This window comes from Gallus gallus, chromosome 6 (assembly GCF_016699485.2).
Source record: "Gallus gallus isolate bGalGal1 chromosome 6, bGalGal1.mat.broiler.GRCg7b, whole genome shotgun sequence".
Taxonomy (NCBI): domain Eukaryota; kingdom Metazoa; phylum Chordata; class Aves; order Galliformes; family Phasianidae; genus Gallus; species Gallus gallus.
The window spans coordinates 14095066-14122598 of NC_052537.1; the positions used below are offsets into that span (position 1 = coordinate 14095066).

Here is a 27533-nt window from a genome sequence, read left to right on the forward strand (position 1 = left end):
CTTTGAAGTGTCATTTTGTGATTATTCTGTTAAATTCAAATGGCAAACTGAGTAAAAATGTAGTTCAGAAAGGAATCAGAGTGAAATGTATGTGGAATCAAGATACTCCATGCATCAAACTCAGGTGGTAAGCATGCTTGGTAAGTGTGATATTCATCTGCTCTGTGATATTTATTGGTTTTCCCTGGGTCTCCATACAGCCTTTTTCTGATTGTGAGAAGATGCAAAGAGGTAGAAGCTGTTTCTAACCATATTCCAGATAAGATACAGTTGTCTGCCTTTCCTCTTCTCCTATTTGCATTGTATGCAACAGTATTTGAGCCCAGTTTATTTCTTCCCACAGGCCAGAACCAAAAATCCAAAGCTGCTGTCCCCAAACCCATCTCCGTTCTGTCATATCCAGCAGAATATTCTTTTTCACTTCTCATATGAACACTGTGAAGCCTGGCTTCAGTATGCGTAGACTGGATGACTTGCTTGGAAGTGTCTTGGCATAGTCTCTCATCTGAAACAATGCAATTCATTCACAGACTCTGTTGGAATAACAGCTGCTTTTCATTATTATTTTTCCCACTGAATTAAGTATATTGTTTCTTTATTGTGTCTAAGTCCATCCCTCCCACCTGAAGTGTTTGCTTATGTTTCCTATATTCTGAAAGACATGCTGTCTCATTCTCCTGCTACTGCTGATTCGTATTTCCATCCCCCCATGCTGAACATTGGCTTTACTATAATACCTCTTTTCTTGAGTTTTCTGTAATTGTCTTCCTTATCTTCATCATGGGAAACTGCTATTTTGTTAATCTCCATACCCATTCTTGTCTGCACAGTGAGGGAACAATTTTCAGTCTGGGAAAAATCTAAAAGATCTTGGTGGATATTGTAGCAACCAATGGCTTTGTAGAGAGTGTAACCACATCTCTTAACACTACTCATTCCATAAGTTCTGATTCTTCGTTTGGTTGAGGTCTCCCTGGACAGAGGTACACTTTTGGAGATGAAGATATATCTCTTTGGCTGCTTAGCTGATGTAAGCCACTGCAAGAGCTGAATATGCTCTCCCCAAGTTTTCTTTTCATTTAGACTTACTAGATTGAAGTCTTACTGTATTGGTCTTTATAATGGTACTTCCTCATGCCAGCCACCTTTGCTGATCAATCTTGTGCCTGCTCCAGTGTGGCCAGACTGAAAGTCGTGCTGCTTCGAAGGCAAACAAAAATTCAGTCAGGCACTGGGTCATGAGGATGATATTCCCTGTCTCAGGTCTTTTTCTCATTTATTCTTGGATAGTTTTTCTCCAAAGCTACCTCTTTCTCTTTAACTGAAAGACACAGGACGTAACAAACCTCTTATTGGTTTAGGTTCACTGCATTTGATCCACATGTTGTGGACTGTATCTTTGCTTCATTTTGTGGCAGTCTCTCTCCTCGCATGGCAGCTCTGCTAGCTTCTGTCTGTCTGTCTGAAATGACTGCAGCTTAGAGGTGGTCCCTCCAGCTGCTGTCTGTCCCCTATAACTGCAAGCTGTGAACATGAGTGAAGGCTCTGCTTTAGATTGTTCTGGGCCATCACTCCCCATGCAGCCAGACCCCACATTTCTCTATCTTTTAGCAAGACTATCCCAAGCTCTCTGTGGACACTGTTTGTTTTTTTTTTCTTCTTCTTTTTTCTTTTGTTTTTTTCAGTACAAATCGAGGCATTATCTTCTACAGCTGTTCTCTGACAAACATGGAAATACACTTGTACTCATTAGTGACCTGCCCATTATAGCTCTTTGTACCCTTTATTATGGCACCTTAATGACCTTCATCTATCAAAATATAGCTGAGAATTCCTATTCTTCCATATGCCCTTTGAGGAGACGGGAGGGGAAGTATCACGCGCAGGCAATGAGCCTGCCTTGCTTAGCGAGCTGAATAATTAGTAATTTACGAATTCAGTAAACAGTAAACTCGCTCTTGACCTTCCACTTGCAGCAGCTGCCTGATGAGGCGCCCAGCTGACACGTCCAGCTGCCTGATGCCTCCTCCCTGTGCAAAGCTGCCACCAAAGCTTCTGCTCACTCTGGGCTGGTGTTTCAGAAGGCAGCATGGTATTGCCTACTCTGCATTGTGCTTTCTGATTCACTCTAGTTCCCTCATCTTCCTGTGGAACATCAAACATAATCACGATATTGAAAATGGAGGCATTGCAGATTTAGAAGTGGGATCTGCTTAACTAAAAATAGCACTGAAGCAAACCCTGTCCTTCTGTGCTGAAGGACTGCCTGGTATTTACAGTGCTGTACAGTCATTAAGCTCAAGCATAGAAGTAGGAAAGAATGCCAACCAAGAGGGACCAGGAGTTATATGCTGGTTTATTCCAAGCTTCTTTTCTCTGTGACCTTGAGCTTATCACGTGGTAAACCCAAACTGTAAAGTAGGTATAATGCTGGATTCATCGCTCCAGAGTGTGAATGATGGAATTCATATTTACAGAGTGCTTGAAGATCCTTGGAACTGTAAATAATGATGAGAAGGAGAACACAGGTGTATTTTACACTCATTTATCTGAATTCTATAGGAAAAGGATTTTTTTTACAGTAGAAAAGTTCAAATGATTTCCTGGTAGTAACACATTTGTTTCGTGTCATACAAGACCAAGGCTCCATAATGCAGTTCCCAATGTCTGGTTTTAAACTGCCATGATTTCTAGATTCACTTCATACAATGTTGTGAGTTGTAACTAGCTTTTAAATATTCTGCTCCAAGACAGCCAGCTATAACAGAAGCAGTCAGATTAATAGGAAGGAAAAGCCTTTTTTTTTTTTCCTTATCTTATTCTATCTTACCTTTTAGCTCTCCAGAATCTTACTGGTTCTCTTTATACTTTCACATGGCTCTGGCAGACAAGTGCTGATTCTCAAAACAAAGGCATTTTTACATTAAGAAGGTTTTGGCTTTCAGTAGTAAAATTCTAAACATGACATACATACTGAACTTTTCACTTATCTAAAGAGTTCAATATTCTTACTAAATTGATGTTTAAAGTAGGAAATACAAATTGAATGTGGAATTGTCCTTGTCAAGAGCTAGAAATGTTTTAATATTACATTAAATCACTCTCTCTTTAGTCCCTTAATTCTAAAAGCTGAGACTAAGGAAAACACCAACTGTCACAAGTCTTGCCAATCTGCTCATGCACTTCACTGTATCGGTTTTCCTTCACTCTTTCTATTCACTGGAGTTGACTCAGGCTTTTTTCTAGGTCTGAAAGCCTATTTAAAACTCTACAGCTTACCTCCCACACTGTCCTCTCTATAGTAACAAGCAACTACGGTCTGCATTCAGATGTCCTGTGGTCTGCTGAGGGCTGAGGTCTGCAAGCAGAGTCTGGATATTGTACATATGTTTAGTATGACTGTACAGTCAAAACACCTTAAACTTTTGTATTGAAATCCAGGGAGAGTGGGTTACTAATTACTAGCTAATTACTGCAGGCGCCATAGAACTGGTGAACCAATTATAGTCCTGTTCCTGTAGTTCTTTCCCACTTCCTTCCTTGCCCTTTAACTGAGAGAGCTTAGGAAGGAATTGTCTTTCTCTTATCAGAGCTGTGCAGTCTTTGATAGTCATTTGTGGTTCTAGGGTTTTCAGAGTGTTGGAAGTAACAGCTCGTTGCCTCAGCTTAGGTAAGTCTCATGATCGGTGGTATAATCTTGAGCCAACAGAGTCCTTTCCCCTTGCACGTTTATCTGTCAGCTTCCAACGAAGACCTATAATTAACTTTTACCCTATGTATATCCAAAAGGAGTTAAGGTCCAGGCCGTGCTTTTTGTTGTGACGTACTGACTATTGTTTTGAGATGGTTGTCCAAACCTCAAGAGACGGTATTATAAACAAGACTGTGCTTTTCCCTTTTCATTATCACTGTCTGCATTTAGACATGGAATGACCTGTGGTGAACATATGAGTTTGGTTTCTCTCTATGTATGAAGCTGTCATTTGCAGTTATTGTGTTTTTGTTGTTGTAAAATTAAAATTTTTGAGAGATCACACTTAGTCTTCTCTGCTCATATTTATTCTGGCCTAAGTATTTTTTAGGCATCAATTACTGCTGTTGTGGCTACAAAAGAGAGAAGGATAAGCACACTACAGAAAATGTTTTTCAGCTGAAGGGAATTAGTATTTTTCCATCTATCAGGCTGGGGCTACTCTCTTGGTAACAAACCCATAGTAATAAATCTGATTCTATATATAGTCAGAGGACAGCCAACTGAACTGCATATAGGCAGCACTGGGGACAGAATCCAGGGTCTTGTGTTTAAAAAGCAATGGGGCTTGACCACTTATATTAAAGGATAGCTCATGCTAGTTTATTGTCTAGTATTCCCTCCCCTGTGAAAAGGAGTCTGTCACAACCACAGGGAGAAATACACACCTTAACTGATCTGATGCCATCTAGCTGATGTATGTATACACAAGTAGATATTTACCTAACAGAAGGTGGTGAAACTGGTATAAAGCTTGTGTTTTGTCTCCAATACAGTCAAGCATACTCTTGGGTGTTGCTGGCTGAAACTCAGAATCTCTGCTTCTAATTAAAAGAGCATCTGTTTTCTATATCTTAGAAAAATGATTCCAGGCTAAGAGACAAACCCAGAAAATAGCTGCTCCTCTAATTAGTACACCAAATGCTAATTTGTTTTCCTTCTTCCTAGCAATAAACAGTTTCATTGTATTTGGTGTTCATCTATATCACAGGCTAGTCAATAAATGAGATGAGATGTCAATCTGCATTAAGTAATGGCTCGTCTTAGTCTTTAATAAAATAGAATATGTGTTAAAATAATGCAGTATTAAATGTCATATTATGACATTTTACTTAAACAGCGTGACGCTCATAATGCAGGATATGACATTCCAAATTATTCTCTGATTTGTCACATTGAAGTGAGGTATAAGATCTAACTGCAGCGCTCTGTAAAGAGCAGTGTTTATTTTAAGGAGAAAGGGTGAAATAAATCCACTACATTTGCATTTATTTAGTTGTTTTTAACGACCTTCAATGCCAATATGATTTCACATCCACATACAGGAGGTAAAATAAATCTGTCAATGTAGAAATAATCTCCAGGCAAGCCACTATGAATAAGTCTAACCTTTTTCTAGTTGAAGGTGAAGCTACACAGGAGCATCCTGCTAAGAATATGAAAGCTAGTAACAAAACAAGGTTTTATCACACCAGAAACTAGCAAGCCTTTCAGAGTGCTGTTTGGAGCAGGATGATGAGCCACTGATGAAAGTGTCAATGCATTGGGTGCATCACCACTGAGAGAAAAGTTGATCTAAGTTCTTTCAGCAGAACTTTTTTCTTCTTATTTTTTTCTTTAAAACCAACAAAAAAAAACCAAAAAAAACCCAACAACAAAACAAAAAAACCCACAGGCATTAATCTGAGAAATAGTCTTAACCTGAAGAAGTCATAAAGATGTTCTTGTTTTTTCTAGAGAAATTTGCTAATTTCAGTTGTAAAAAGGATCTGAAATTATTTACCTTCATGTTGAAAAATGCATTAAAAATGGAATAGCTTATGCAGTAATGCCGTATGTTACCTGTTCCTCACGATGTTCTCAGAGTGCAGGACTGTGACATCCACAGCCTGGATTCAGGAGTGACTGCTGATTAACTAAGTCTGACTTATTTAGCAAATTAGAATAAAAGATATTAGAAAAAAAAAATAAATTAGAATAAAATTCATGGACACGTGTCTGTGAAGACACTAGGGAAGAGGGGAGTGACTCTGTGTGAAAAAAGATGCCAATATCTCACAAGTCTGTGTTTGCAAACAGTAATTTAGTTCTTTACCTTTTTTGTAAAAGTAAAGAATAATATGCATTTCTCTTACAACCTACTTCTCAAAGCTACATATTCTGACAGGAAATCTGCTTCTGTGATAAACATTTGGAGTTCTTTTCCTACCAATTCCTAACTCATACCTGTCAGGATATACTGACATTACATCCATTCACATGGAAGTGTTGAACTCCACAAGTGGGCTGCCTACATCACGTGTCCTCAGGGCTTCTTGATCTGCTGCTTCATTCTCTCTAAGCGAGCTCGGTGCAGTCATTAGGCTTTCTCACATCTGCAGAAACATTTAATGGGATACGAGGCAGAGAAATACAAATTGTATGAAGTTTATCCCTTAATGAGAACAGAGCACTGCAAGTCCAGCCCTTTGTAAGCTGCATCCAACGAGTTAACATGCTACTCTGCATAGTTAATAATAATCCTCATGAGAATTACACTTTGGTATCAAAAGGGAAAAGAAGAGGTATCATGTCAGAATAATGCAAGAGATATAGCCATCCAAAATAATTGCCTGCCTGCTTTGTGTCAGCAGCCTTGTCAATTTGATAATAGCTTCAAGTCTTTATCCTGTTGCAGCATAGAAAGTCTTTGTGCAATGTGCATTGTGATTACAGACTTTATTGGTAAAGCTGTGAACGTCTTCGTTAACAGATTCTTTCTGAGGTAGCTGAAGTTTGCTGATATTGCTTGCTCTGTCTCATCACACTGAACACATACCTTATGAAAATAGAGTAATTAAGAATAATGAATGCATCTTATTTTACAGCTTTGTCAATTCCCCCTCACACACACATGCTTTAGCTCGTAATGCCTTCAGCATCTCTGCAGCTGGCATCATTATAAGTGATGACCCATATCTGCAGATGGTACAGGCTGAAGAAGGACCAAACAGATTTATCGTTTGTAATTCCAGTGTAATCATGATGTCATGGCCCTCTCCAACAGAGAAATGGAGGCTAAAGTGCAGACAAAAGGCAAAACTTTGGTTATTTACCTTAGTACAAAAAATAAGAAGAGTACAGAAACTTTGGCACAGGAAACTTGGATTGATAGGAGGAATTTGACCTAATCAGTGTCTTCATATAACAAAACTAACTACATGAAAAAATAGTGATCTTCATGGCCAAAATTTGAAACTAATTCTCAGAGCCTGGAAAGTACTTAGCATTATTTTTTCTCACAGCTCCCCATGCCTGCAGCCAGCTCCTTGCATCTTCCTTCAGAGCAGTTAATAGAGACCACAACCTGAAGCAGAGGGGTGTGCATCTGTATCCATCAGCTGGCATTTTGCATGAGTTCCCAAATGACAGGTCCCTGGTAAATCCTTATTCTGTCTTTTTATGTAGAAGTTGAGGAGCTTTTTAATTTAGGGGAATACCTCAAGAAGAGTAATTTTTAAGAATGTATGCTATTTTGCTTGTAGTTGTGTGTGGTTATGCGGGCCATAATGCTGTGGGTATCTTATCTGAGTAAGAGGAAAAGAGGAAAAGCTTAAACTTGTGGAAAGGAACGGATGGTGACAAATAGGAGGTTTTGGAGTTCAATATCTGCACATGAGCCAACTCAAAAACCAATACGTCGTTTGTTGTAGCCACAGAAAGCAAAAATAATGGAGAATAATTGAAGCATCTTTATTTCAAAAAATGACAAATGGCAAGAAGCATTTGCAGTTTTTATCTGCACGTAAGAAAAGAATCATCTGTTCTCCTTCAGTACCCTTGCATTATAGCTAATTAAAACAGAACATTTGAATCCAACTACCAGAGTATGATTTAAAACAAACATTGTCTACTTGAAGCTGATGGTGACTTTATTTTTTTGTATTTCAGTAATTAATCTTGATTTATTGAATTTATCTACTACCCCAAAATTGGTATATGCAGGGAGATTTACACCTAGATATTGCTGTCACTCACATCTTTCATTTGAGTTGATATAGATCTGTGCTGAGGTTAGTTACCAGAATGGGGGAAGGACAATTCACAGAGTGAGAGGTGTATGTTTCAGATGTGACCTCGCGGAGTGGGCCGACTGGGGACAGCAGCAGAGAACCATGCACTTGATAAAAGGCTGAGCATTTGCTAGCAGCTGTTGATGTGGCAATGGAAAATACTGAGGGTTCCAGACATTGCAGGACTTTCATTTGGCCTGCAGTAAAAGTAAGCAGAAATACTCACTGAAGTGCTGTAATAAATTAAGTTTTGCCATTAGATATAATGTGAAAAACACTAATGCTGATGTCTTGTTGTGTACATTGTTATTCCAATGAAATTTTAACATGAGCTTTCTGCCCATGGTAACATATGTCTTTAACAAGACAGATTCATATTTGCTGAGCAAAGTATCCTATCATGAGTTACAGCTGTGTCTTAATTGTATTTAGAATGTATCAGAATACAGTATACGTTAGAATGTAAGGGACAAATATTATGTAGCTTATATTTAAACAATTTTAGGAATACTAGAATGCTGATTGAATATTAAGATTCTATTTTTAATTTCACATCCAAAGATAACACTGATTTACAGAGCATCTTTTCATGCCTTGTAAAACAGTATAATTAACAGGAAAGCATTATTCCCAGTCAGTATAATCTTGCTTGGTAGGGGATATTCAGAAGCCACTACTTGAAGGATCCAGAACAATGGTAGTTAAGATTTCTTCAACTTTTCCTAACAACTCTCTCAAATATTAGGTTATTATGTTCTTTGTCAGGGCTGCACTGTGTATGAAAGTTAACTAAGCTAAGTGGAGCAAGTCTAATTCTGATCATATCTGGTATCTTTTCATCTTTGCCTTGGTGAAGGTAGGGGAGAGTAAGAGAGAAAGAGGAATGTGATAATTAAAAATCATTGCTGTAGTATTTTTTGTGAACATCTCTGCAATCAAAATTACTGAGGGTAAAAAATCAGATTTTTTTTTTTTTTTTGTAATTAAGCACATTCAGAAACAGTGTATGTAATAGGCTTGGAAACTTCTGTGATGTGACTCAAATAGTCTATTCTTGAAATTATTTTTTTGTACAAATATGTAGCAGAGTCCTAAGAACAAAGTGTATTTTGACCAAACAATTGACAGGCTGTGTGCATGTCCCAGCTCAACATAGCTGTATAGGGAAACAAGGTTTCGTGGTTCTTGTTTTACTAATTCCCCATGGGATAATTAGCATGTATTTTACATATTCTCCACAGAAGCCCTTTCTCTGTAACTTGGCTATTCTGAGCAAAACTTGTGTGACTTCTATTTACCAAGGACTTTGGTAATGGTGTAGTTTTTAAGAATGTGCTGTAGCCAAAAAGGGTGGGGAAAAGCTGTTATCTCACTGCTTATCTGTGGATTTTAGCATGTGTGTTGAGTGAGATTAGCCAGTAGACCTGTCTAAAATAAGTGTGTAATAGAAATAGCTAATTTCACAGTGATCCTCCCCAATAAATCAGCAGTGATATACAACTGTTTTTCACTTATGCCATTTCCTGTACCTGTATCATTACCTTGCTCTGATGGCAAAGTAGTAATGTAGCTACTTTCTTCATGATCTTTTCTTTGGACTCACCCTTAAATTATCTAATCTGTGTGCTGGTATTAATTTGGATTTCTACTGTCGCTATGAAATAAAAATGAATGATACTGTTCAAAATTTATAGGTAGAGGCATGCAGAACACAGCTAGTCACACTAAAGCTGTTTGCCAGATCTGACAGTCTAGTTTTACATATATATTCAAGAATAAAGGGTTTTTTCAGAGCACTTAATGTTCTATAGCACTTGATGGGTTGACATAGCAGACAAAACAAATCTGAACTTCAGACCACACTGTGTTCAATTCTAGTTGAAAATTTCCCATGCTTTTAGAGCAGTCACCTGAATAGGAAGTCAGTTGGCATATGTAAAGAATTAAAATATGTGCCTTCATGTGCATATACTCTAAAATGCTACCAAGTGTGGTTTGTGGAATCTCTGAAATTCAGGAAACAACTCTGTAGACAACTCAGAAAGAGTTGAGAACTCTCTTAAACATCTATTTGCCCAGAAGGAGCATAGTGTTGTACTTTTAAATTTTGACTCTAGTGGATTATACTTATCACACCACACTACACTTTGTGCACTTTCAATCAGATTTTCTAACTCTAAGACCTGAGTTTTTATGTTATTTGCTATGCTGTGATGTTTGAATGGATCTAGAAAGAAAAAAAATCTTTACTGAATTACAATATCTAGAAAGAAACCACATGCAGCCCAAGAGGGATAAGTTTTGTAAACATCATATTATAACAATCTTTTCTTCTAAGAGCAGCTCCCTCTTCTCTTTACATGCTTACTTTGCAACCTTAATATCAAGCAAGGCCTGGTTGTATATACCAAACGCTGTTTTGAAGATACAGAATGCGTACATATATTGCACTTTTTTTTTCCTATTTCTATTTTTTTTTCTTTTTCTTTTTTAACAACTTAGAATCCAGGAAACCAGTTTTAGAGTAAAGAAAGATAAAGTTCTTCTAGTAGTTATATATACTTCTGTGCATGGGAAATCCTCCAACAAGAGCATTGGATCTCATCAATAAAGCAAAAGTACCCCTGGACAATCAAAAGAAAACATTACATTTTACATCTTCCAACTCTGAGTCTCCAACCAGAGACTCTGTACCAGAAATAAAATGCTTTCTGCCACAGTAGGATCACCAGCAAGCATCAAATGAAATGAGATTGAAATGGAGAGGTAGTACTTTTATTTCTCTCTCTGCTCTGTGCTTGTCATCGTGCTGCCATTTCAGATATTGAGATTGCTCAACCCTGACATGAGCAAAACTTGTCTCTGCGGGCAACATGGCAAGTGAAAGAGCAGCTTTTAGACTGGAGTCTTTTGAAAACACATTATTGCAGGCAATTGTGAAAATTCGGCATCTGTCTTCTACAACTAAAAGCCGAACGTCATTTTCTCTCTTACTTCTATTGTGTAAGTATACACTCTTCCAGCATTGAAATGTGAAACAAAAGAAAACCTTGCATCTTGTTTAAGGATATCTGCATGACCCAGCTACAAGTAGTAAAGGAATCAGAGGGGATAAAGCTTTGAAGGTTAGTCAAATCACCTGCATCAAACACAGTTCAATTTGATTCAAGGTGATTTGAAGAAGTAATTTACACAAAATATTCTGTTAATACTTACTTGCAACACCACAGGTTAGCTTAGGTTTCATTTCCTCTGCTTTTTTACTGTTGTTATGAGGAGTCACTCAATCTGTAAACACACATAGAAAATAGGAAAAAATATTACAAAATGTAAAAAAGGAGTGAGAATTTTTTTTTTTTATGCATTCAAGGTTTCACATGGCAGAAGGAAATGTAGAAGAATGGAGCTCATTCCTTCAGTCTGCCAGTTTTCTTAAGAGTTTCTAGGTACAATCTTTAAATGCATTTTGTCTCTTACCCATCGATAAAATGGGGCAAATCATGATTTCTTTTTGCTTTCACTGGCATCCTTTGAAAAAATGTGCGTCACGCATTGTAATGGATGCTTTAGTAATGGGCAGCATAGAAGAATCAAAGACAGCAGTTTAGCCAAGTTCAGCCAAGGCAAATTCTTACAAAATGAGCAGACAACAGTCAGGCTTATATCCATGAATGATCTAAAGTATATCAACTTTATGAAAAAAATAATTTAAAGTTGGGGAATTATTCCTTGCTTTACAGATCCTCTCTAAGTACCTGTAGTCTTTTTCCTCTCTGTATTTCACTTTGTTCTGCTGAATGGGTCATGTTCTGGAGCAAATTTCTCTTATCACGGCAGTGCTGTGTGATACACAAACTCAAAGCCCCTTCCTGTGGCTGGCGGTCCCTTCTCTCACTAGATCTGAATCGAAGACGAGCAAGTTTCAAGATCACTGCTGTTGTGCGTTGTATGTCTGCCCTGCTGGCACAGAGGTGCTTTGTTACATCTGAGCTTAGCAGAGGTGAAGAAGAAAGAACAGCAAGAGAAAGTGGAGGGAGACACCATTTTCCCCTTGACAGAAACAAGTTAGGGGCATCCAAAGGTAGAGGGTTTTGATCTTTTTTCCTTTTTTTTTTTTTTTCTTTTTTTTTTTTTCTTTTTTTTCTCTTGGGGAAAAGATTACAGAGACATTGAGTAATTTCTGTCCGGATGTGCTGCTTCTATGTTATGTTTTATCTATCAATTGCCTCAGGAGTATTTTGAGAAGTTCAACTGTGAAGAGACCAGTTTATGGGGTTAAGAAAGGGCAAAAGTTCGAAAAAGAAGTCTTACTGAAATTTTTGAAATTCACACTGAGTTACAGGAAATTCAGTCTCTAACTACTGCTTTTTTGTTTCGATCACAAAGCCCAGTTTATTTTTAAAGGCAAAGGCATAAATAAAGTGGCATTTGTCCAGTCCTTATTGTTGTTGCTGCAACTTGATTGATATCTGGTTGATGTGAGGTTAAATTTAAGTGTTTATTGTGTACATTCATTAGCTATTTCTGACTGCAGAAAGAAATGTGTTTGGTCTTGCTAGACTAGTACTATGGCTGCTGTCCAGAAAGACATCCCATGGTCCTGGGAAAGTGAAGACAAAACTCACTTGAAATCTGGATCCAGGCTGAAATCCACATTTTATGTCACCCTTGGTTAGTAAATTTGTCTTTTGGTTAGTTTGTTACTTTCTCCTCTGCCTCCAGCTGAAGTTAGGATTATGTGCTGGCTAGTGTGAAACATTTTGGCTACAGTAGACAAGCCTTTTGACCTAACAGGAGCAGAAAGGCTATTTGACTTTGACTCCTAATATGAAGTCTGTGATTCTCAGTAAATGTTAATATTAAGACTATAACAACAGTAGTAACTGCTCTAAGCCATGTGACAGCCTTGTAAGCACTCAGCTTTCTGCTTGGCTCAGTCAGATGTGGGAGGATGATAGGGTTGATTTTTCCAACAATAAAATACAGTGGCATACAGTATTTTAGAGTTCTGCAAGGATCCTATTCTTCTGAGTTTAATGTCATGTTCTGTGAATTAGTATAGGCTACACATAGCTTGCTTGTGGCTTTCTCATTGCATGGTTCCTGGATGCTGTTTGAGGCTGAACTCCACCTGTAGTCTCAACAACACCAAGCAAAGTGAAATACTGTAATGTATAATGGATCTAGTCATTTCATGCACTTAGCAGAGACCTGATCATAAAGTTCTGCTCTTGTTTTTATTCTGTTTTATTTCAGAGTTTAAAAACAAAATCTTCTTAAGCTCTGATTTATATGTCCATGGTGCTCATGTTGCCAAGACAACTGCAATAAATGTTCTCTTCTGGAAAAAACTCCTGTAGACGTAAGGTTTCCCAGATACACTATGTAAGCTGAAATGGATGCACAATTAAATACTTAGTGAGTTCACTAGCATACTTCCAAAAGCTTTCAGTTTAATTGACATACTGGGTTTATTCCTTAATCTGTATTTGCAGTTTATGTTTCTCATCATTGTCATTTGGATAGTATACATGAAAGAAATCCAGTACATTTTTGCTAATGTTTATTAAGTTAAATGGGGCAGGACGTATTTCTGTTCAAATATTTTAAGTAATAGGAATGCACATTCTCTGTGTTGCTCAGACATCAATTAACCATATCTTCATGAGGAAAAAGCAGAATAGGCTTCATTTCTGGCAGAAATATGTTAGCTATTTAGCAACTACAGAAATTAACAAGATTGTACTTGGTTTCTATTGATTTTTGGATTTTTTTCATGACTTTATACTCCACTTTCTCAGCACTGTGTAACGTAATGTCTCTAGGGGCAACAGTACTGACCCTGGTTCGATATTGCAAATATGGAAGCACTAGGTACAAGCTGTTACCATAATTTTAACAGCTACATCAATTAGTCATGTGCTTTAATTCATTAACTATTATTAGTCATTGATCTTTATTTTATTTAAAAGCTTTCATTTGTTTCTTAAGCAAGTGTAACATGAATTAGTTTATATATCACAGCATCCATAGCAAATAATTTTACCACATAACATTGCACGTGGCATTCAAAGTGAGTCATTTCAACAGTGTGAAAATGTAGAGTGAGTATTGATGAAAGCCACAGAAAATAACTCACATAACATATCTCCAATGAAAACTGCTTATTTTTCTATTGAAATGGATTGGTGCTCTTTTTGTAGAGCCTACATTGGATAAAATAAATCTGTGGCTTTTATAGTCTTGGCCACTGTGTAGACACACATTTCAGTGAGGTATCCTAGAGAAGAAACAGAGACATTCAAATGAATAATAGAAAGTATTTCATTTTCATGTAAAAGTAAAACAATCTGTGTAAAATCGGCATTCTAAAATAACAAATAAATGAAGTTGTTTAACTGAATAGCTAATGTTTCCTGCACAAAATTGCTTCGGTTGAAAAATTTCAGCCAATCTTCTGCTTTCAATGAAGGCAAGGTGAGGACACTTCAGAAAACATGAAGTGAAAAATGGACAGAACTTATACTTGTGGGAATTTTTTGGATGAGTAGTTTCCATGATAAACTGTTCTGCACCTGGGTTAAGTTACAATTGATAAAAGCACAAAGGGCTACAGTTCTCTGCTTTTTCACTACTGGTTTAACAAGGTATAGAAGAAGCAGATTTCAGAAGCAGAATGAGGAACTAAAGCGAGCAAACACAAATGTATGTAATCCCTTCCTCCCACCAGTTCTCCAGAAAATACAGAATACTAAGTAACTCATTTTAAAAACTCTCATTAGCCATGACTTTTTTGAAAAGGCATGTATCTTTACAGTTCTAAAGTCCTGTTCTAAACATGTTTCAGCCATCAGAATTTGGGAGATAGAGACTTCTGAAAAGTTGCAAAACATAAAAGCAGATTAAAGATTCTACATCCCCTAGAGCAAAACGAGTACCACAAGCAGAGAACATTCTTTCTTTTGTGAAAACACTTTCTAGTCCAGCATTTATATAAAGAGATCATTTAAGAAAGGTAAAAACGGTTCTTGGCAATGACATATTGTCTGTGGAAGAATACATTGCTTTCTGTAGAATTCCACCAATGTATTCACATTTTCTTCCAAGAATCTTATTTTCAGAATTAGCATATTTTTTTTCTTATAACTCCTTCTTAGATACACTATGTCACTTGGTCTACACCGTTCCCATTTATAACTGATCTCACATGAGCTTCATTAAGACTCAGAGGAATGTCTGAGCTGTGACAATACAGGATGACATACATGAGCATAAACTTCCTTTGGCAAGTAGTTTAGATAATTCTTTTGTTTTTATTCCTATTTTTTAGAAAGAGTATCTATGATAAATATAGCGGCACTCAGAACTGAAATAAAAGGGGAGTCCTTGAGACTCTTTAGGTTTTTTTTACTGTCCAGATTATCTTGGAAGAGTGTTATATATGGAAAATATAGATGGAAAATCGAACACAAATTTTGTTCGTGGTGACATCTACCTTCATCTGTTGGTAAGAACTTAAGACTGGAGAGGTCTTTTGCTGGTTAAACATCTTTGCCTGGTTCACTGCAGAGCCAGAGTGCAGGTACTGACAGCAGAAATGGTGAGAATGCATAGCTAATGGGCACCGGGAATGGGAACAGCTTCATTTGATGTTAATGAGCTCCTATGTGAGTCTCCTGTTTCTAAATGAGCTGTGTATCCTGTGTAGGATTGGTAGAACTGCTGCTCTGTATCATTCTGTATTATCTGTTCCATCCTATCTGTTACTTCAGTCAATCACTGAGACTTACATTAATGCTGAGTTCAATTCAACCAGGCAAAAAATGCAGTGCTATGCTAAACTGTCTTTAATCTGAGGCTGAGTTCTGCAAGTTGCCCGTTACGTATGTCAAAAAGCAACCAAATATTGATCAGGGAATGCCTGTCATTGTGTGGACCACTTGTGCTCTCCTTGCCCATCTCTGCAGAGCTAACCCAGAGAACTTGAAGAAGGCTTGACACGTGCAGCCATTTGAGTACCAGTGCCAAGAGGAAGTGACAAAGCAGCTCCTAGGGCAATATGGATCTCCAGCTGATCAGCTAAGATCTCCTTCTTCAGTGATGCTCCCGTTCTCATTTTCTTCAAACTCAGGTAAGGAAAGAGTTCAATCAGTACGAGAAAAAACCTCCTCTGAGGCCTCTTTATTTAATGATTGAGTTTAATATACCACACAATATATACCATTGTTAAGGATTATGAAGTTTTATGACACATACATCACTCTGATGTAATACTTCCTTTTTTGAACATTTTCATTCCAGATATTCCAACAGGGAAGAGAATGTTTTCACAGTCCGAGAAATCAGAATACCAAAATAAACAGTATTCAACTAAATCTGGAAAATCTCAGCTGATTAACCGATATGCATGTCTATCTGTCTGTATGTTTACATATATATATATATATATATAAACAAAAAGAATGTGAAATGGAAACCAGACAGAGTAGCATGATATGAACCATGTTGCTAGTTCTTTAGCTGGCTTCAGAACCTGTCTTCTTTAATTTTCAGTTTCTGTAGTACTTTGGTAATTCTCTATGGTGTCCTTCATGCTCAATTAATATTTTACAAGCTGGCTTTGGTTCACATAAATCCGTACCTGAATTCTGTTTGAATTTATCACCCCATTTTCCCAGTGAGCAATTTGTTTTGGTGCTTTTATGTGCTGAATTCTTGAATACTTCACTAGAATACAAAATAATACTCAGAAAAAGTTTTTGTTTGTTTGTTTTTACGGTACTGCCTATACAGGTGAGCAGTATGTGAATTGCAAGGACTTCATGGAGGGCTGGATTTTATATCTGGACTGTAGGACAAACTGAAGGTTTTGGGATAGCATATATGACTTGTGGAACAAACTCTATAACCACAAAGGAGTTGTAGAGCAGGTACGTTTTATTCGGCCGGCTGGGTGCAGTGGGGATAACTCCTTCCTAGCCTGCACACCGAAAGAAGGTAAACATCCGTCTTTATAGAGGGAATACATACATATTTATGGTACAAGGAGTGGTTATTACAATTGATTCCAGGACAGTATTCCACACCTATTCTTCGCCCCAAACCCCACCCCTTACTAATGGCCCCATATCGTTCCCATTGTTCGTGCTCAACTACTCTTAACCTATCACATTAGCCTTTTATTCATATACATCTGGATGCCTTCTTATCAGCTCTTGTGGAGACTCAAGAGCATTGTCTAATTGCAGAAAGTAATGCTGGTCGATAGCACAGTGTGAAGAGCTGCAATGTGGCCTCCATTGTTGTTGTAATAATAGAATCCATTGGCAGGGAAATTCTTCATACAGCTTTTGCTAAAAAGCTGTCTATTTTGTCTAAAAAAAAGAAAAGTTTTATTTTACTTTGAATGATTATTATTCTCAGCATACAGCTGGAGTTGAACAGGAAGTGTCCTTTGGCAAAGAGCAATTCTCCAGGCTAAAGAAGTTAAAAGAAAAATCATCCTACAAATCAAATACCATTTTCATCATTAATCTTATCTTGGACTTACTTTCTAGCTCATGTGGAAGTTTGGGATGTACCAAAACAGTTTTATCATTATTATTCATAGAACCATAAAATCATTAAGGTTGGAAAATACCTCTAAGGTCATCCAGTCCAACTGTCAACCCGATACCACCATGCCCACTAAATTGTGTCCCTAAGTCTCACACCTACTCTTTTCTTGAACATCTCCAGGGACAGAGACTCCACCATCTCTCTGGGCAGCCAATTCCAGTGCCTCAGCACTCTTTCAGATAAGAAATTTTTCCTAATATCCAACCTGAACCTCCTCTGGCACAACTTGAGGCCCTTCCCCCTTGTCCTATCACTAGTTACTTGGGACAAGAGGCTGACCCCACCTCTCCACAGCCTCCTTTCAGGTAGTTGTAGAGAGTGATAAGGTCTGCCCTGAGCCTCCCCTTGTCATAGTAAACAATCCCAGTTCCCTCAGCTGCTCTCAGTGAATGATTTGAATCTCTTTGAATAATCTCCAACTAAACTGGTTGCAGCGTGAAAAGGTAAGCCTTCTGGAGTGCCTGAGAGCTCTCAAATACAAAGTTCATGCCTGCTTGGTGCCTTAGGGAAAACACTAACTTTTTCTTCATTTGATCAGGTTAAACTGCATGCAACACAGTCTGTCAGCAGGTCTTCAGAACTTTTCCAAGAGTGAGGCTAACAACCACCAGGTGGAAGTTGTTTGGGTTGTTGGCTTCTTACTTTTATTTTGGACAGGTTTTTAATCTTAGCACATATATACGTGCAGTTTTTTTCTATGTGGATCTGCTCTCTGTTGCGCAGCAAAAAAGTATAACAGAATACTGATGGGAAGGTTCAGCCTTTACTGCCATAGCACCAACATCCGTCTCTGACATTGTGGAGCAACATAATGAAATTGGAGGCATTAATTTCAGAGTCGCCTATGTATTTTCAGTATATATTAAACATATTGGTATGACTGGGAAGAAAGCTCATTGAAAGTTTGTCCAATATTTGACAGATCAAAGACTTCTGGCAGTGCTGAGCTCTAGTTATACAACAGCCCCATATGAACTACATGGATTTTCATTACATAAGGTTAAAAATACATCAGCAGGCAGCTCTTCTCACATGCTAATGCCTTTGTTATTCTTCTGCCCTGTTTCACAGTCGAATTATTCATGTATTTAGCAAATGAAACTATCTATTTCTTTTCTTCTTCTATTGTTGATGATATGAGTGGTAGAAAGCTTGGTAGGCAAGGGTCTCATTCCAGCTTACACTCTTGGGGTCTGGCTGTTTTACTCAAACTCCTTCCAAAACGTCTGTTTTCAGACCTCCTCCCTTTCTTAAACAGCCACAGGTTACATGGCGCTCTGCTTTTCAGCTGTTCTTTTGTGAAATGTATGGCATCCCATAAGAGGGATGTCTTATCACCAAAGAAGTATCATAAGATAAGGAATACCTTGCCAATGAAAACATGAAGAAAAGAACAAGGGAATCCTGTCATTTCCTTAAGATGTACCTTCCAAACAGAAAGCCAGAGAAACCTGCTCTGGCCTAACCCAAAAATAAACAAAGAAACTTTCTCTGTAATATGAGGGTGATTTAGTCAAAGGGGCTGAAGAACAAATCTCCGCCTCTGAACAAGTCTCTGTTTTATAATGATGCTTGTGGAAAAAAGAAAAGAACTGGAGGTGAAGGGAGTAGAAAATATAATAAGAGTGTATTTGGATTGACAGAAATTCCCTACGGGTATTTACAAAAACCTATGCTGATTACTCTTATTCCTGGCTATTACTAAGTACACCTAGAGTGTGACCGCTGCTTGCATTATGCTTTTGAATTATTCATTGCTCTTATTTTCAAGTAAAATACCTATTTGTACAGTATTTAGCCTTTTAGGTTAATTCTTTCACTAAAACTTGGAAAGTTAAGGTGAACTCAGAAAGTTCAGATAAATGTATTTCTCTGTTAAAAACCTTGCCTGCTTAAAAGGAAGTATGAAAGACAGCAAACAAAACACAAAGCTTGAGGTATACCTGTTAAAATTAGCATTATGGTACTTTACAGGCTGTGTGGACAAGGAAGTTCGGGTGACAAATTACAAAAACAAAAAAAAACTTGAGAAGTGCCATCTGCTGAAGATCATGCTGCAAGACAAGCAGTGCCAAAAAGAGAACTCAGCCTTGAGCCAGTGCTCCCGTCAGACTTACAGTTGCATCCTGCATGATTCTGGTTACTGAATTGGTCCTGTTCAACTTAAAGCTGCTGTCAGCAAGACGGAGTGTCAGAAAAATATAACTTCTTTCATAAAATTCTTCATGTGTATTTTGGAAAAAGTTTAATTAGCTGTCAAATTTTCCTTGTGCATTTTCATTTCCAAGTTCCACATCTAAGCAGTGAGTGGTGGCTCACAGCTTTCTGGTTTATAGAAAGCGTACTGTTGTACAAAGTTCACCTGGTTTTATTCTAGACTGATCTCCAAAAGAGGACTTCCTGTACTGTCTATATCTGCTTCCTACAATTACTGTTTTACTGAAATCAGTTTTAAAGCAGTTGTCTGATTCCATCATCATTTGACAGAAATGAAAAAAAAAAAAAATCATTTCTATATGAAATAAAATCATTTCTACAGAACAAGTGAAAATACGGAGGAGACCCTGCTAGCAATCTGGCTGCAGGATAAAGCTTTGCTTTTCCTGCCACCCATAGAGCTACTCCCCTGTCCTCACCCTCCTCCTGTTAGTTTGTCCCTTCTGTTAATCCCCTTTCAATGTCTTGCTATTGAAAAAGGAAGTCTATTATATTTTTCTCATGAATGGTCACTGTTACCGCTAAAAATCAGTGTTGGATATAAGTAGAGCTGCAGAGGGCACACAATTTTTTCTCAGAATCTGACTTTTTTATGAAATTGTTTTCAGCTGCTATGAACTTAAACATTTTTGGCTATTTGTTTTTTAAAGCTGCTTTATTCCTTTTTCCACATGCTTATTTTCTATTGGAGAAAAAGATTAAATAAATAGAAGGGGTAAAAAGAAGCAGAAAGAAAAACTAAAATTAATGTCTTACTTTCTGTAGTTTTCATTGGAATGTTCCCAAAGAAAATAAATGTTCCAGTCATACCATGGTCTGTCTCCTCTCAGGGTTCAACCCATTTAATCCTATGAGGCCTGCTGGCCAATGTAACTTCTTCATGATTACTATTAGGAAAGGTTACAATTTTTACTTTTCCCCTGAGACATAAATTGGCATACTTTCCAGTAGCCTCTCTTGACTACATTGATTTGCTCTTCTAATTCAAGAACAGTTTTTGGTTAAAATATCTGTTTTGTTTCAAATAGAATATGTGGTAAAAGTCACTACATTTTATTTCCTGCTCTGTTACTAATGACTAAGTGTCCCCAGTGTCTGAAATTTTTTCTAGCAGAAATGAAATCTAAATCTGTCATCTAATAATAGCTCTCTCAGGGATTTGAGACTTCCGAATCCCTTTACAGTCTTTCCTCATAGTATTTTTTTCTCTTCTCTTGGCAGGTGTTTTAGGGCTGAGATTTCACTTTTTAAGGTGCTATGAGTAGCATCTGTAGAATCTGAATGACTTCAGTTTGCACAGCTGAAAGGAAAACTCAGGGCAGCGAGGCATCATGCCGTGTTTAGAGGTTTTATGTTTACTATGAGATGTAATTTTTTCAAGATGGATGAGATGTGACAGGGCATCCATTAAGGTTATCCCTTTTTAACCTTCTTTATTGAATGAGAATGCCTAATGACTCTAACTGCTGTTTATGACAGAGGCCTAGAAATCAAATATTACATCTCAGACTATGCACACAACCCTTTACAAACGTATAAAATGAGTAATCAAATATATATCTGAAAAGAGAGAACCATTAACTTCTATTTTCTAGAGGAGGAATGCACTCATATGCCCTTGTAAAGACTAAAGGAGAAACTTTTTTTCAATTAGATCCATTACTTGAGGAGCAGATGCTCTTGAGTTTGAAACTGCATGGTACAAAACACTCAAACAGGCCATGCATGGCTCATCCCAATGGCAGCAGAATGCACATAACAACCCAGTTGGGGTTTTTCATCTCAAAATTTTATGACAGAAGAAACCCTGAGAGAGAAAGTTTTTGTTTTCCCTTAGAGAGTGTATTCAGGCTCAGGGGAGATAACTGCTAATTGCAGATAACATCATAATGGTTCTCGCCAGAGAGCAGCTGGTTCTATGCAGTAACAGGATTAAAGCCTTCCCTTCTGGCAGAGCAGATAGGGCTCAAGCACCGAGCCCTTCTCTATGTGAAAGTCATCAAAATGCAGGGCTGGACAAGATGCTGGCCTTGCAACTGCAGGTCAACACATGCTTGTTATTCTGCCATCACCTTTGCGTGATCACATCAGGTGTCTGAGCAGGCCAGGCATGCAGACTGCAGCTCCTGCTGCAGGCCTGCAGACATCTGTGGTGGGAGGAGAGGGCAGCCTTGTGGGTGAGCAGGCTTTCCTCTCATAGGAGGTAGATCAGGACACCAGCTCATGTGGCAAGCTTGCAGGGATTTGGTGATGGGATGTCAAAACTCACTCTAAGTCACAGCTTCAACACTACTCTAACCTTTATTTCTGAAGAGCTGGTGGCACTGCTGACTCAGTAGCTAAGAGCCTGAGGTACTCTTTGTGATGACATTGGGATTGAAGTATATTTTCTCATGAAAGCTTAAAAAATGAGTCATTGCCTATCTTAAAACAGGGCCTTGAGAGAAACAATCTTCAAGGGCTGCCCCTTCTGGGGGGCAGGTCCCTCCAGGACTACCAGTGCTGCATTTTTGTAGGAGCCAAACAAAAACTCGGTTACTACAGATATAAAACAGCACACTCACATTTGTTACAAGTCACTTATGGAAGAAATTAACTTGGAATTTATATTTCAGAAATTTTTCCTTAGACTGCAGTAAAAGTTAAAATAATAAGGTAGGAAGAAATCAAATCATTTATACAAATAAACGCTTCCAAGTTCTTTTAAAAATAACCTGTGTGATTGGACAACATTCATGCTACTGAGAGAAGTTTGACAACTTACTATACGTGAAATCACCTCATGCTTGTAAACTTGGGCTCTCCATCAGTTACTGGAAAGTGGCTGTCAGCCCCTGTGTTTGTTTTGTCTTTTTAACAACTGGTAACTGGATGGGGTTAACTGTGATTCAGCTAAAATGCTGCTATGTTTAATACTGTGGTATGTTAAGCTATGGGAACTACACAGGTCAAGCTTCACTGCATTGCTGAGATTTTTAGAGCATCAAACTGTCAAATGTCTTTTGAGGAGCAGTAGTCTTTAAAACATGATATCTTTCTGCCTGCTATCTCATCATATTTTCTGTCTTCTGGTTACAGTAGTATTTTCCTTTCATTACTAACTGAGAGCATATTTTCTTTACAATTATTTGAGCAAATTAACCCGCCAAATCCCATTTGTCTGCTTCAGACCCTGTTTCTAATACTGATTTCAGTAGAGGTGGAGGTAAGGGAGGATTAATTCACAAATTCTCTTCAAGAAATAGGGAATTGTGTTATAATAACAGCAGGGAGCTATTCTTTCTAGTCACTGATTAAGATAAATACTCTAATTTTGTGATATAGGATGTCAATTAAATTACTCAGGAGCCCATTTTGGGTGAGTGCTCTGAGCTGATCTCTTTGTCATGAACTCTAGACGTGCTCTCTGGCTGTTATAACTTTCAGTGTGAATGGAAGATTGAGCCTAAGCTTGAGACATAAATTTTCTGACACTATCTTGTTTTGAAGGCAATACAGTCGATATCTGGGAGAAAGCTATGCGGCTGAAAAGCAGTAATTGCCTTGTCTGGCAAAGAAATATTGCCTCCTCTTTGGTTGGAGGCATGCAGAATGCAGGAAGTGGACAGCAAGAACTAGAGAATGCTGGCAGAGATAAAGCAGCCAGGGTCAAGACAGCCTGGGGCAATGCTGGCCAGCCAGAGCCCAAATGGGGCTGCTTTACACACATCTTGCAGTTCCTGTGATTTCATGTGTAAATGCTTGAGCCAGGCTTGTCCTAAGTGCAGCAGCTGAAGGAAGAAAAAGTGTTGCATGCATGTGAGGAGGCTGCAGGTCCCACTTGTGGCCTTTCTGATGGGACCAGCTGTCTGTTGTAGACAGATCTGTCACCATGGCTCATGTTAATAACACTGCTATCACCTGCTGCCTTACATGAAGGTTGGCAGAGATATGACCCTAAACCTGGATGCATTTAATTTATGTTATGAACCTTACACATATATATAATATATATAATATAGTATAGGTATAATTCATGAAACACTTAGTTTTTGTCTTGACTGTGAAACTACACAGGTTGAATAAGCAGAGAAGGACAATTTTAAAAAAGATCTGAGGTGTTATACTAATTAAACTTTAATGCAAGAGGAAGAATCCAGAATGAGTTTTCTATTCCTATTGAGCAATCAGCATTGGGCCATGAAACTAGTTGATCTAGTTGATGTCTAAAGATAATTAAATAAAAGGATCAAGATCTGAAGTCTCTTTAAAATAAGTGAAAGCATCTTTTTTCTGTGTAGGCTGGTAGTGAGCAGTGAGCATTTGCTCTTGCCCCCTGCACGCTGCAGACCTCATTCAGCCTCTCATTTGGCACAATACAATATAACGTTTTAAAATAATCTGTATGTATCATCATATGCTATATATAATTAGCAGAAGGTTAGCACTTATTATTTTAAAAAATCAATTTCATAGCTTAATAGTTATAAACAGCTGTCATGTGGTAGTGTATATTAACTCTTAACTACAAAAATTTATATTTTTTCTGTAACTTGATGATCCCATTTTCCTGGTAAAACACGTTGTCATATCAGAGTCTTTGTTATTGCTGTAACACAATCTAGTAAGATACATGACCATCTTTGTGCTTATTATTCCAAAATTTAATTCTGTACAGCTGAAGCAGACAGAAAATCTTGCTGGTAGGAAATATGTGTTGAGGGCCCAGTGCATGAACTGGATATTCTTTATAGTAGGGTGTGTTGGCTTCACTTTACCTCAAGAGATAATGCACAAATCAATAATAGCAGGAATAAGGAAATCTAGAAAAAATCAATCAGTGGGGCTACTTTTTATTTTGGACGTTTAGCATGAGAATCCTTGACATAATTTCAGAGGCAATGTGCTGATTTAGTAGAGGAGCAGACCCCTCTAATGGAATCTCAGATTTGGCCTCCTGAAGTGGAAATCATAGGAAGTCATTCAAGGAAGAGGTATTGTAAACTTCAAGGTTAAATCTGTAGTTCGTATTTTTGGAGACAAATCTCATCTTCATTAAAAACATGTATGTTGGATATGTTGCCCATCCCAATAACAGCGTCATTCCAGCTGCATCTCCTTGAATTAGTACAGACTGTGTGCCAAATGCAGATCTTGAAGTTTCACAGCAATTCCACCTCTACAGCCACGCTGTGATGTAAACCTCTTGGTATTTCTGAAACAGCAGTTCCACATATCAAAACTATGCTTGTCTCGATTTGTTTTCAGTTTTTGTCATCTGCTGTAACAGCTGTCTCCTAAGTAGCATAGAATAGACCCTGCAGACAAATCTCACCATGGGAATTCTCCTCCAAGGGAAATCTTGTGCTGTGGCAATTAACAGCTCACGTGTTCTGAGTGGTGCATACCAGGCATGTCACGCTGCTGAGATGTTAGAGGAGCCCTAGCATGCAAAGTTGTCATGGCTCAGTAATGAGTGTAGAACAGTGTGTGTGTACCTCTTACATGTAGTAAGATACAGGAATGCAGCATGTATAAAAATGATCAAACAGTATTTAAGAATGAAAGTGTTCACTGGCATTCCTAAAGGCTTAGCTTGCAATTTATTCTGTCCATCTGCCTAGATTACCTATCTGTCTCTTTTTCTTTTTTTTTCAGCTATGTATAATATTTCTCATAGTTTTGTACAGATGTTGAGAGGTCACAGTGAGGTTTGGGTTCACAAAAAGCTCTGTTAGAAGCTGGTTGAAAGCTCTAGTGTAGGTGGACTAATTGAAAACTTTGTTGGAGAGGATCTAATTTCAGAATGACCTCAACCTCTCGTGTCATACTTTCCTACTGACAAGCAAGTAGGGTTTTTCTTTTTAATTCTATTCAGAAACCATTGTCATAGCAACTTTCCCTTGAGTCATCTTTAGGTGGTTGTTTTTCATCCTCAGGGCTATCTATGTTGCAGTTCTGATTTTACCTGATATATTAAATGAGGGCTTCAAGACTTAGCCTCCAACTACGTTTTAGGGAATAAAAAAGACCCATCTAACAAAGTAAAGATCAAATCCCTGCAAAATATTTGATTAGCTGCTTCTATGATGACAGTGTCCAAAAAAACTTTTAGAGCATACAAAGTTAAATAACCAAGCATAGCAGTCTTGTGTAACAAGATGCTAGACTTAACATAATAGAACAGTATTAGTAATTCTAAGTTTAGAATTTTAGTTTTTCAGGAAGTGGAATATAATTGGAATAAATGCTAAACATATAAGTATATGAAAAGGTATACAAAAATCCAAAAAATGCCAAAAAAAGGAGCAGATTTAAAAATGGAAAAAACGTGATCACATTTGAATAGTTCTAAGTCTAAGGGGAGCTGAAAAATCTTGTAAAATTCAAGAGTTCTCCTCATGCCTCCTCTGTACTACTGCAGCTGTTACTGCAAAAGGTTCATTCTGCAGAAGTTAGCATTAATACCAGTTGGAAAAAGAGACTAAAATATTTTTGCTGTGATCAGACTAGATGAATTTCACACATCTCTGTAAAAGAACAAGCTGGGCCAACAGCAGTCAAGTCACACTTAATCCTTGTTTTGAGAATTTAAGGGAAACATAAACCCTGTTCTCTGCACATGAATAAACACAGGGAAAATTCTGTCCCTACCCTTTAGCTACTGGGATATGTAGCAATAATTAACAGGTAGTCAAAGAGAAAGCAAGATATAGTAACTTGTAGATCACCAAGACTGACTCAGGAAGGGCTCCCTCCTTATCACAAGAAATTCAAGTTGCTATTACTGTATGCTGTGTCCTTTCCTCATCTGTTTGTGAGGACAGGAATTGTGCTGAGGATGTGGTGGGGATGGACATCAGCGGAGACGGTGGAGCTCCCCAGCCCATGGCTCTCTCATTTTAGCTGGTCTTACAGGGAGGGTTTTGGCATGTTTGTTCAGGCTAATTGGCTTGACAGCTAATTAGAGCTAATGAGCCTAAAGCACAAAGTAAAAATGACATCTATGCTCTGTTTTTTATAACTCTTGCATGTCTCATTCTGGTGAAGCCTATTTGTGTCACTTAGATTGACATACCTTGTTGATCTTGTTACCTGTCTGACTGCCCCAAGCTTGTGGTAATGGCTCACTTAATGCAAAGAAGTGTACGAATAAGACAGTTTAATTCATTGTAACATTAATATTGATCATCCATGGGCTCTTCTGTTTATTCAGAAATGTGGCTGTTCTTGTTATTAAATGGCAACTTTCTTCAATCAAATATTGAGCTATTTTCTAATAAGTACTAAAAATTTTCAAACTAAAATTGAGAAAGGAATTCCTTAGTGATTTACTGGTATAAAATGAAGCATTGAATTAACTCTATATTTATTATTAGTTGGAAAGAAACACATACAGAAGAAATGTTTTCAAAAAAATTATAACAAACTGAAATTTTGAGCTGGATGCAATGGGTATTAAAAAGGAAATAGCTGCTAAAACTAATGAATAAAATTATGACAATTTACTACACATAATATTATGAAAGTATGATCAACTGGTACGTGAACTGTGAAAAGAATGACCTTAATACATCTGAGATGGTTATGTTGCACCTTATGAAAATAAATGCCAGGCTTTATTCCATGCTCCTGAAACACAACCATCCTTTGAAGCATGTTTGCTGTTATTTGTGAGTAAACCCAACATAATAAAGTAATTTTTAAAAGATTTTTTTTTTAAATCTATTTATTCAAAACTTATTTGTACTTTGTTGAGATCCAAACAGGATGTTTGAAAATGAATTGACTGACCTAAGATCTCCAGATCCAGTGCACTACTACAGTAGATGTTGGGTAGAATTCAATTCCAGAAAGTTTTTATACAAGCATACCCCTGCTAGCCTTTTCTTGCTGCAGCTGATCTCCAACTTCCA

General features: G+C 37.7%; 1 long non-coding RNA gene across 1 annotated transcript; it reads left to right on the plus strand.

Annotated features, from left to right (window-relative positions):
* LOC112532710 lies at positions 1-27130 on the plus strand. The gene is made up of 4 exons (XR_005860786.1): positions 1-3670; positions 15771-15934; positions 16597-16733; positions 19396-27130. It is a non-coding gene; the product is annotated as an uncharacterized LOC112532710 (long non-coding RNA).
* The last annotated feature ends 403 nt before the right edge of the window (positions 27131-27533 follow it).